This window comes from Lolium rigidum, chromosome 4 (assembly GCF_022539505.1).
Source record: "Lolium rigidum isolate FL_2022 chromosome 4, APGP_CSIRO_Lrig_0.1, whole genome shotgun sequence".
NCBI lineage: Eukaryota > Viridiplantae > Streptophyta > Magnoliopsida > Poales > Poaceae > Lolium > Lolium rigidum.
The window spans coordinates 53793633-53804599 of record NC_061511.1 but is presented as its reverse complement, the minus strand read 5'-3'; the positions used below and the strand labels follow the sequence as shown (position 1 = coordinate 53804599).

At 43.3% G+C, this 10967-nt stretch overlaps 2 non-coding genes across 2 annotated transcripts; both read right to left on the bottom strand.

Annotated features, from left to right (window-relative positions):
• Window positions 1–4299: 4299 nt before the first annotated feature.
• LOC124650677 lies at window positions 4300–4394 on the bottom strand. The gene has a single exon (XR_006987106.1). It is a non-coding gene; the product is annotated as a small nucleolar RNA SNORD96 family (small nucleolar RNA).
• Window positions 4395–4527: 133 nt separating this feature from the next.
• On the bottom strand, window positions 4528–4643 carry LOC124650658. Its single transcript, XR_006987090.1, has one exon. It is a non-coding gene; the product is annotated as a small nucleolar RNA SNORD14 (small nucleolar RNA).
• Window positions 4644–10967: the final 6324 nt, after the last annotated feature.

The window sequence follows — 10967 nt, the reverse complement described above, 5'->3', positions numbered from 1 at the left end:
AAATTAATAAGGCTCATGCATGGTCTGGTCCGGTGCTAGTAACTGTATTGTTGTCCCTCCTAAATGCTTCTTCCACAAATCTCTTCATATCTCCGAAGAACTACTACTACCAAAATGACCCAGCCTCTCCCATGCTTGTTTCCAATAATAACTAAAAAAAATGCTGCCGGATTTGTCGCCATGAATGATTTTCCTGCTTTGATTTCTTCCATGATGGAAACAGTATTTTGATTGTTCGAAGCAAACACTGGGAACATTATCTGCTACTTTCACCATGCGCACTGCGGTACATTTTCGCTAAGAGAATGTTTACATTCGCGAATGGTTTTGTAGTTAATTTCAATAACATTGCATGGTGAAATTTTTGATCCTCTTTGACGGTGCAGGTGGAAGGTGGCAGGGTAAACAATTAAGGCGGGAAGTTAGGGCATCTCCAACCCTACGGCCCAAACGGACGTCCGTTTCGGGTCGTTTGGGTCGCGAGACGGACACGCGGATAGCAGCGGATGTCCTACTTCGTTTATGTTCCCCAACGCACGCAAATACGCAAAATCTGCTCGTACTAGTACTACTCGGAGGCGCACGACGGCGAGATCCCGCAGGGCCGCGGCGGAGGCAGAGGAGGCCGTGCGCCCACGCCGCCGGACTTGGCCGAGGCGGAGGACTCCCGCAGGGCTGCGGCGGGCGCCGCCGGACTTGGCCGAGGCGGAGGACTCCCGCAGGGCCGGCGGCAGGCAAGCAGGGCGCCCCCAGCCTCCCAGCAGGCGCGCGAGGCGCGGTCGGGCGCGGCGAGGTGGGCGGAGGCTACCTCCATGCAGGCTAGGCGCGGCGCGGGCAGCAGGCGAGGCCGGGCAGCAGGCGAGGCGGTCGGGCGCGGCAAGGTGGGCGGAGGCGGGGACCGGGCTCCGCCGCAGGCGAGGCGCACGGCGGCCACAGGAGAGTAGGCGGCGGCGGGTCAGCGGGGCCGGGCTCCGCGCCAGGCGAGCACGCGGCGAGCTGGGTGGCGGCGGGGGCGGCGGGGGCCGGGCTCCGCGCCGGTCGAGAGCGCGCGGCGGCGACGGGGAAGTGGGCGGCGGCCGGGGCCGGGCTCCGCGGCGGCAGAGGCCAAGACGGCGCGGCACAGGGCGGCGCGCGACGCGCAGCTCGCGGAGGCCTTGCTCGCGTCGGGGCGAGGCGCAGCCCAAGGCGCGGAGCGGCATGGCCCTGCAGCAGCGCGGGCGTTGTAGAGCCAGCGACGGCCGCCTCCGTGCAGGGGAGGCGCGGCGCGGGACACCTCCGTGCAGGCGAGGCGCGGGGCGAGCTCGGCGGCGGCCGCCTCCGTGCAGGTGAGGCGCGGCGCGAGCGGAGCTCCTTTCAGCCGCAGCGACCTCCGGTAGTGATTAAAAAAAAGAAGGAGGTGGCGACAGCGGACTACATGCGATGGGCGACGGCGCAGTTCCTCCGGCGAGCCACAATCCGGCGATGGCTGGGCAAAAGTTGGAGCAAAGGGGATGGAGATAGAGGAGAGAGGAGGAGGAGGAAGAAAGAGGTGGGATGTGTGGCTGCCAAGTGGGGTTCATCCGGACCTGCGCGGATAGAAAAGGACGCGCGAGGACGCCCGCGTCTGTCCGTGGCCACGCAAAAGCTCCCCAGATTTGCGTGAGATTTGGGTCGCCCCGGACTTTATTGCCGTCCGTTTTGCATTTGCGTCCGCGCGTTGGGACGCGTTTTTACCCAAACGGACAAAAATGGTCTCCGTTTTTGAGTTTGGGTCTCCGCGTTGGAGATGCCCTTAGTGCGGATCACACATGGTCCGGTGATGATTTATTTTTCTAATAATTGACGCTGGAGTCTAGGTACTACTACATATGGTTCTCCACCCTAACTGCTTCTTCCAGGAATCACATTGTTCTCCACAAATAGTCTACATTTTGCATATATATGACAAGTATTTAGGGCCAGAGGGAGTACTAGCTTTTTTACAATTGGGACCAATATTGAATACAAAGAAGATGCATATGTTTTACTAACTTTATTGTTCACTCTACCGTACCAAGTTTTGTTTAAAATCCATATACAATTACACAGTTTTCAATCGATCGATCCGTGAGGCACAGCTGCAAGAACCAACCATATGGTTCCAATATCTAAACTCTTTTGAAAGCTCAACTAACAGCCTATGTTCTAACAAACCTTGTCCAGGATTAGGCTAGTGTGGCCTTTTGCTTCAGGAAAGGAAAAAAAAAAGACAAGGAAACTGGAACACGAATAAGGAAACTTCCTCCCTCAGCATAATCAGCTTGGTTACGAACAAGAGGTGGAGAAATTTCTAATACCAACAAACTTTCAAACATAGATTCCTCATAACATCCACTTTGCAATAGTAAAAAAACAACTTTAACATGTATCCAAATTTCTTCAAATTCATTCAGTGCCTCGCGTTTGGTTTACAACATACATACACATAAACATGAAGCAACCAGCTACTAGAAAAAAAAGAGTAAACCTGGAGCAAATTTCTCTAATACCGGCAAGACACGGATGATTCCTCCTCTAGTGCTCCATCTGCAACAGCAAGGTTTCACTAATATCAGACAACCATATTCCTAAAATAACAGCAACACTTGCAAACTTTAAAAAATGAATTGGAGCATGCATCTCTCATATCAAAGCACAAACAAGAGTAGTAGCTGCTATATATACATCAGCAACATTTAGATCATCAAGAATAAGTCAGGTTTTTGAGTCAATTAATTGTACATCAATGTAAATAAGAACCATCGAGAAGTCATACATTATAGTTGACAAACTTATCAAGAGTAACTGAATTACTCTAGCACATGTTCTGAGAGGAACAATATGAAATCATATATTGTGGCACCATTCCCCAAAAACTATAATTAGCGCAAGTATATTTTTAACTGAGCATTGCCACAAGAAGGGAGTACTGCAACAAGAAGACTTTCTTTTCCCAAACTAGCATGAGTGAAAAGATTTCTACCTTTAAGAAATGATGATCCAGTATGATCTGTAATTAGCAGATACAAACTCTACACTGCAACTTAAATTTAAATACATACTTCAATATGACCCTAGGAACTCCGAACAGCCACAACAGATGTACCACAAAATTTAAACTTTTGTGAGGTACAAAACAAACAAGCGTCCTTATGAAGCTGATGCGACAAACAACTAATTTATAGGACCAAAATCCGTATATCTTCTCTTCAAAATATATCCCTTTTGTTCAATAACTACTAGGTTGGGTCGGGAATGCTCACTTTATTATGACCAAGTAGTGTGGACCTGATGAACACTCTCTTGCCATGACCAAAAGCAAAAGAAGTGACTGAAAGATTTAACATTAAAAAGATCAAAGAGAATGGTTGTTACCCGATATTTTCTTAGATATCTCAAGCTCTGCCACCATAAGTAGTGATACATCCGGTGAGTGGAATCGGCAAATACATTGGGCCACCTAAACCAGCGTCATGGCTGCCTCTTCGCGCTACCAAGGAATCGAGTGTCCGCTCCACGTTTTCGGCAACCAAAGGACGCCCATCGTGGCCGCTCCCGCGATCTCGCATACCGTAGAGGACCTTATCTTGTAATCTGAACAAACGGAGCATAAACAAAATCTCAATTAGACCATGAAATGAGGACTGAGTGATAAAGATCACCTCAGGGAATCATTCCGGAGATGAGAACTGAGTGATAAAAAAAATGAATAAACCCTAAATACAGAATTTGAGCCTCTGGTAGACTTTAAGCAAACAGAAGTAGAAATATAAATGCACTCACATCTATTTACAAGTCATCATTTCCTCCACATCAAAAAAATAGCGCTTCATTTTCATTGCACATGCAAATATATTAATGAATGAATAGAACTCTCGCTTGACTTAAACACGTAGATCAGATTCATTCCAAGTCCCGTGAAAAAGGTTCATTCCAGGAATGAAACAAAACTCATCGAAACACATAAAATATGTAGCATACGACACCTAAATGGATTTCCTTATCTCGAAAGAGAAGGTTGATATTCAAACTGTGCCAACCTGTAGAGACTCAGCGAAAGCATGATATTGCATTTTTTGCTACCATTATCTTAATTCAGATAAAGCAAAACCAATGAAATATGCACTCATCTGGATGCAACATGTGATAAATCAGTCCCAAGAGATGTAATTTTTCATATAGGATATCATATTATCATCAGAGGTATGTTCATACAAGCACATGCTAACCAACCACAAGACCAATAATTATTCAACTCGAGCATAGACCAGTGTTTTACGAAAACCAACTAGATGTTCAATTTGGCCTCTGAATTGCAAGAAGACAACATAGCCGCATAGCAAATAATCAATCCCAAAAGATGGTATGATTACTATTAAGTTTTTCATCACCGGACAAGCAGGAACAAAACATACAAATTTGACATTGCAAATTAAATTTGAATCACATAAACGTATAAATTCTATTTCAGAGGAAATCAGGGAGAACTAAATAATGGAACATGAAAAAATTATCGGTGTGCTGAAATATGCCATCAACCATCCAATGAAGGATTTAACAGCATTAGCTCTCAAGTCTGGCTCGGTGAAAGCTCTTAGGCGGCAAATAGGAATGTTTTGAGAAACATGCCTTAATTATATTATTACACTATCATCCAATGGAGTAAATAAAACCAAATGGAAAAAAAAGACAAATATCTATGTCTAGAATTCCATCAGACATCCAAGGAAGGATCTGCAGCAATAGCTCTAAAGCCTGGCAGGGCAAAACCTCTTAACACGGCTAATGTGAGTGTATTGAGAATGAGACTTGATTTAATCACCATTTGCAATGCACTAAACGATTCAAATTACTATGAAGACCGTTAAATTTGATTGAGAATAGACAATATGATCTTGGAAATAAAAATGCTCAGATAACCAAGGAAGGAATTAGTAGCTCTCAAGCCTGGCAAGGCGAAAGCTCTTATGCTTCACATGAGAATGTTTCAGAAACAAACCTTAAATGTTACCATCATCGCTTTCTTTTCTCATTAGCAAATCAATTTCAAATATATTAGCTATGAACTAACAAGATGGAATTTAATCGCAATAATCAAGGTTCCTATCAGTATGCGAAAACTAATTCTAGGTCCAATCATAGATCCTATTGCATAGTTTGTAGCACCAGAGAAGTACTATCAGGACAAAGTAGAATAATATATAGATACTACAGAATATCAACAAGCGCAAGTGAAGTCACAAAGAATGCCTCAAAGAAAGACGCAAAGTGTGACACACCACAAATTAAATGGTATTGCAACCCAGACAAAAAAGGGATATGGTCAAAGGCAGAACATTTGCACGTGATAAAAGAATCAATTTACAAAATGGAAGAAAATTGGGTAAAACGGTTGTCTCGCTCAGAAAGCCAGATAAAATGTATGTCACTTAACAACCAAAGGTAATTCCAACATGTAGCTATTTCTCATGGACTCAACTCGGCTTTATACAACTCTATGGTATAAAATGAACAACAATCAAATGACAGGAACAATCATAAACCAATAGGTAGCAGAAAACCACAAACTTTTGCCAGATCAAAACATGTGATAACTATGACCATATTTATTATGGTTAGAAAATAAGTGACTCCTCATTCATAGGATAAAAACACTAGGTATCCTCAAATTATTTAGTGGTTTCATCACCTAATGCTGGCAAAAACCCAATAAATCAAATTAATGAAAAATGGTGTACAAATTTGTTCACAGATGCAAAGATGTGTAAACATCCTATTTTTATGCGAACAAATATAAAAATGTGAAAAGCAAGAGAATGCAAAAGCACATTGAGTCGGATGGCAGGATGATCCATAGTTTCTCAGTGGTAGCAACCAATTATTTGATTAGATTTGTCCTCAATGCTTCTAGAAGAAGGAACTTGTTGTCTTCATGGCAGCAGCATGTTGACAGCTTTATAATTAAATATACATACAAGTTGTTTGTTTATAATTCGAAAATGGTGAAATAAGAGCACTACTCATGTATGAGTAGCTTATAGCAAGGTTTACAAACCAGAAATATCAATAAAACCTTCTTTTGCAATGATAACAAATTCTCCTTCATCACTATACCATTCTCCAACGATGGAAAATTTCACATAGAAAAAATCACATCTGCGGCAATGTCAGTGGATATGCTTATGGCTCCTTTAAAAGATGTACTTCACACTTCCACACCCTGAAAATTAAAACACCATGTATGAGCATTGCATCGCCGGAATGCAGCACAACATTTTCTCTTTGGACTTCACTTAATCACTTCATCAATAAAAATTAACTGGGTTAGTCCTCAGCACAATAGTTCCTTGAGGAATGTGGGGAATCACTTGAGATAACTATAGCTGAACCCAAGATAGTACCTGCACCGCATGGCAGTGAGTAGTAGTGGTCAAGGGCCTACAACCATGTGTGAGGACACAAACTTCTGAGAGGTTCAGGGTTGAGTGTCATCTAAATCAAATTCGAGCACTACGACTACCACTTGTACGTAAAATAAAAATGAACATTTGACCACTGGTATATTTGATCAAACTAACAATATAGATAGGAAAGACATAGTTCTTTTCTAAAGCAAAGTTTTATGGCTTAGTAAAAATTATTCAATATAGACTATAAAGTTAACAGGGTGAAAACTTTGGTTGTCATGTAATAATCACATGCTAGAGGTAACAGGTACAATCAAGCAAACAAGGACAGACTACCGCACAAAGATATATAAGCTGTCTGGGAAACAACTCATGGCTCCATGGAAGTACCTAGCATGCATCATATACTCAGATGTAGTAGAGAGATCAAGCAAACTCAAACTAATCAATCAAATGCCAAAAGATGTTTAGCTAGACTTTGAGTACTGGCAAACCAGATTTTCAAATCATGGCAAATTCACAACTGCAAGTAGTTCTGAGTGCAACATAAATCTGATGACAATCATTTTCAGCACATAATTTACATACTAATAGAGCCATTTTTTCAAATATTGGACCAACGGAGATACACCATATATATCCAGGCTGAGGGAGTACTACAGAAGTATGGACTAAAGTGTACCTTCTTTTACCGCTAATGTGAGCAATTGGTTGCCCAAACAAGTCAAAACATTGTCCATTGTATACGACAGTTCATACATATTACTGTGGTTTCACGGCAAAACTTCAAAACGACCAAGTCAATTCTGCTACGAGTGGCTTCCACGTTGTTGAACATTTAGGTGTTACAATCAACACCATACAGTTCTGAAAATTTGATTAAAAAATACACAAATTAGTTCTGAAAATTAGGTGTCTCAATCAGATAACTTCATCTCCAAAGATGATAAATATCAAAATAGTTTCACCTATCTTAGATGGAGCTTAGTCCCCTGAATTGTCTAGGATACATCCCAGCAAGTAATTTCACCGCTAAGGAACACACAAACGTCTGGTATAAATGATAACTCATAAGTTACTTGGAAAATTAAGAATTGTCTGCAATAGATCAATACATCATTTCAGGTGTGGTTTTCAACAAATAGATAAAATTGATACTGTAATTACGTCAGTAATATGTCACATACTTCAAAGATAATGCCGAAGGAGCATATCTGATGAAGCCACTGTAGTAATCTCATGTACATGTTTGGTGACGTGAATTTAAGAATGAGCTGATGGCTGAAAAATACATCAACTCATGTACGTAATTGGCAAACAAGGAAAAACTGGGTCAAAGACTTGTATATACAAAATTCTGGATAGCCATAACTCAAGCATAACTAATGGCATCCTAACAATATTAGGATGCTAAAGGATTAGCATAAACAGTGGCACATCAAATCCTAGGTTTAGCCAGAAATCTACCCACACGTGTGCATCAAGAATCATGAATTGTAAAGGTTTTTTTACAAAAGGTTAGCTATTCTAAAATATGAACCAAGCCCTTTGTAAACGGTAGCTCATTTTACCCCGCATCAAGAATCATGAACTGTAAAATAGATATTCTGAACCAAGTCTTTGTAAAATGCAGCTCATTTTACCTCAGATTACACGAAAATCTGGAATGAAAGCAATGGAGGGGCTCACCTTGTTCTCTCTCTTGTTGACGTTGTAGGCTCGTAGCCGCTGTTGCACACATCAGGCCAACGAGCACTTGCATAGTGGTGTCGCTGGCACGTGCCTCCTTGAGAGCGTCCTGGAATCACCGCATGGTGTGGTCCAAAACCACCTCAACGGGAGACACTCGATCATCCTTCTGCATCCCACGCCTCAGCGGGCCCAGAGCTGGCCCCGGTGCCTTCACTCCTAGGAGTATCAAGCGGGGAAGGTGTTCACTAGCAGCAAGATGGTGGTGGCGGCGGCAAGGGTCAGATGTGTTCTTTGGGCCCATCGAAGCCATGGTACACCGGATGATGATTTTGCCTGTAACGACATCAGGACAAACAACAATCAGTATCAGGGTCCCAAGATCAAAACAAGGATAATGAATGCATTTATTAGATGCACGACAAGGATATGATGCAAACCGTCACCATTTAGGGCACAAAGTGTGTTGTAATACATCTAGGCTCTTAAAAATATGGATAATACAATAGCAACTAAAAAAACTATGGATCTTGGTGAAAATAAAATGGGGATGTCAGCAAGATCTCATCACATGTACACATGAGAAAAGATGATTTACATCCAAATTAGAAATGAACTATAAGTAACCAGCGTGCTTACAAGGTTATTAACATGAGAGAGAGATACCCGCGAAAATAAAATAAGGTGCCAACACATATCGCAATTTAATTATCAGGGCGTATTTGTAACAGCTACAAAGCAAGCCAGTAACAGTTACCGGGCTGTGCCATAGTCCATACTGCCATACACACTATCACTTAGCAGGTCATCACATAAACATGCTCATTCCAGCCATACAAGTAGGCGTGAATGGCACATGATTAAGGCACAAACAATTTGAAAATAGATACGTAAATATGTGAGCCAGTTAGGTATGACATATATAGCAGTATTTACAGACACAATTTCGTCGGAATCTAAGCATTATTCAGAAATCGGAACATCAACCGTGTATGACCCTAGATAACAAAGACCATCTCCTACACGCTGGAGTATGTAGCTCACTTGCCCGATGGAACCAGCAAGTATTTATTAAACTAGTAGTGCATGACTTGGCGAGGTCTCAGAGTAGTGTTCTGCTGGCCGTCAACTGCAAAATGCATGTACATCAGAACTACCTTCTCCATGGCCGAGTATGCTGCAGTGTTCTCCACGGCTGGTCGAGTATCCTGCAGTAGTAGAAACTCCACTGGCAACATAGCGGTGTCGCCAGCGAGAAGACAGCTGCACCGCACCGCCTTCTAAGACGCCGCACGGGCACGCACGACTCTCACATCGGCGATTCTTGGCGCGTCAATCGATATGAAGCGGGATCGAAAAGGGAGAGGAATTGGGGGCGGATGCTAGGGGAGGAAGTGCCGGGGTCGGAGGGAGACTAGCTAGCTAGGTGGCGGTGGAGGGGACGCCGGCCGACGGAGAGGATTGGGGTATGGGGAAGAAAGGGGAGCGAGAGGCGAGAGAAAACGTGAGTAGGAGGCAGTGGGCTACAACAGGTTTAAGTGGACCTTCTACTCTCTCGACCATGGCCCATCAAGCGCACAATATAAAAAAAAAATCTTTACAGAGGCAGCAGCACTGAGATAACCACGTTACATAGTTACAAAAGTTCAGAGATCAAACATCAAACGTGAGTTTGGCGTTAGTTGTACGTCTCGCCCCGCCTAGGTTACACAGAATCGCCGTGCGTGTGACATAATCGAAACTTAATCTGTTTGTGAGGCCTACTATACTTTACTCTCAAACACATATCATACTGCAATTTTCCTCTTTGTTTATAAAGTGATGCCTCGTGAATCTCCCATTAGGGATATCTCTGCTATCTCATACGTATGTACCTGTTGTCTAGCTGAACCTCAAGATCCAATCAAAGTCAATTGACAAAAAGTAAGAGGAAAGATGCAGAAAGGGATATACAAAAAAAACAGATCAGAGAACAGGGAAGGCAAAAACGACATACACCGCTTCCAAGTGGTCGATCGGCGCGCGGCGTGGACAAGCACGCCATATGAATGCATCTTGCATCTCCGTTTCCACCTCCAGCAGATCAGCTAGCGCCATATCTCACACCTCGTGCACCACATGCCGCTAATCAGTACCGAGAACAAAAACAAGTTTCTATGACACCAACCCATTTAAACTGAAGTTAGATCTAAGAGAAGGAACAGAATTCTTAGGCATTGTGCGTCTTCTCCACTGGCATATATGGACTTTGCATGACTCTGCCGAACTGTCACCAATACTACATGGGATTCATGGGCTGAATATGACTAGAATTTGTGGTGGAAGTAGGAGGTTTTGTGGAGGGAGGATGGGGCGTCACTGGATGATGAAGAGCAGAGCGATCGTAGGTATATTTATAGAAAACAAGCGCGGGCAGCAGCGAGAAGGGAGGAGGAGCAAGGAACACGGGGAGACGATGGATGTGAGGATGATCCGTGGGACAAGCGTCAGGTGAAGCAACAACCATCAGATGGGATCGGCAGATCACGAACTCTTGCCGCTGAGTTCTCGGAAGGAGCAATCAGGGAGTCCCCTGCATGCACGGGACACACTTAATTATATATCTTACCTGATTTGCATTGGTCGAATTTATCTGCTTTAATTCACTTCCTCTGATACGGGTTTTTCCTAGCAATCAGGGTAAGATGGATTGCATGGCATAATGCATGCATATCTTACCTGATTTGCATCGGTGCAATTTATCTCCTTTAATTCACTTCCTCTAATCGCGTGTTTTCCTATCAGCTAAGATGGATTGCATGGCATAATGCATGGATGTGGCTACAGAAAGATATCTGCTGGATCCATAAAAAATAAAGACGTATGCACTGAGAA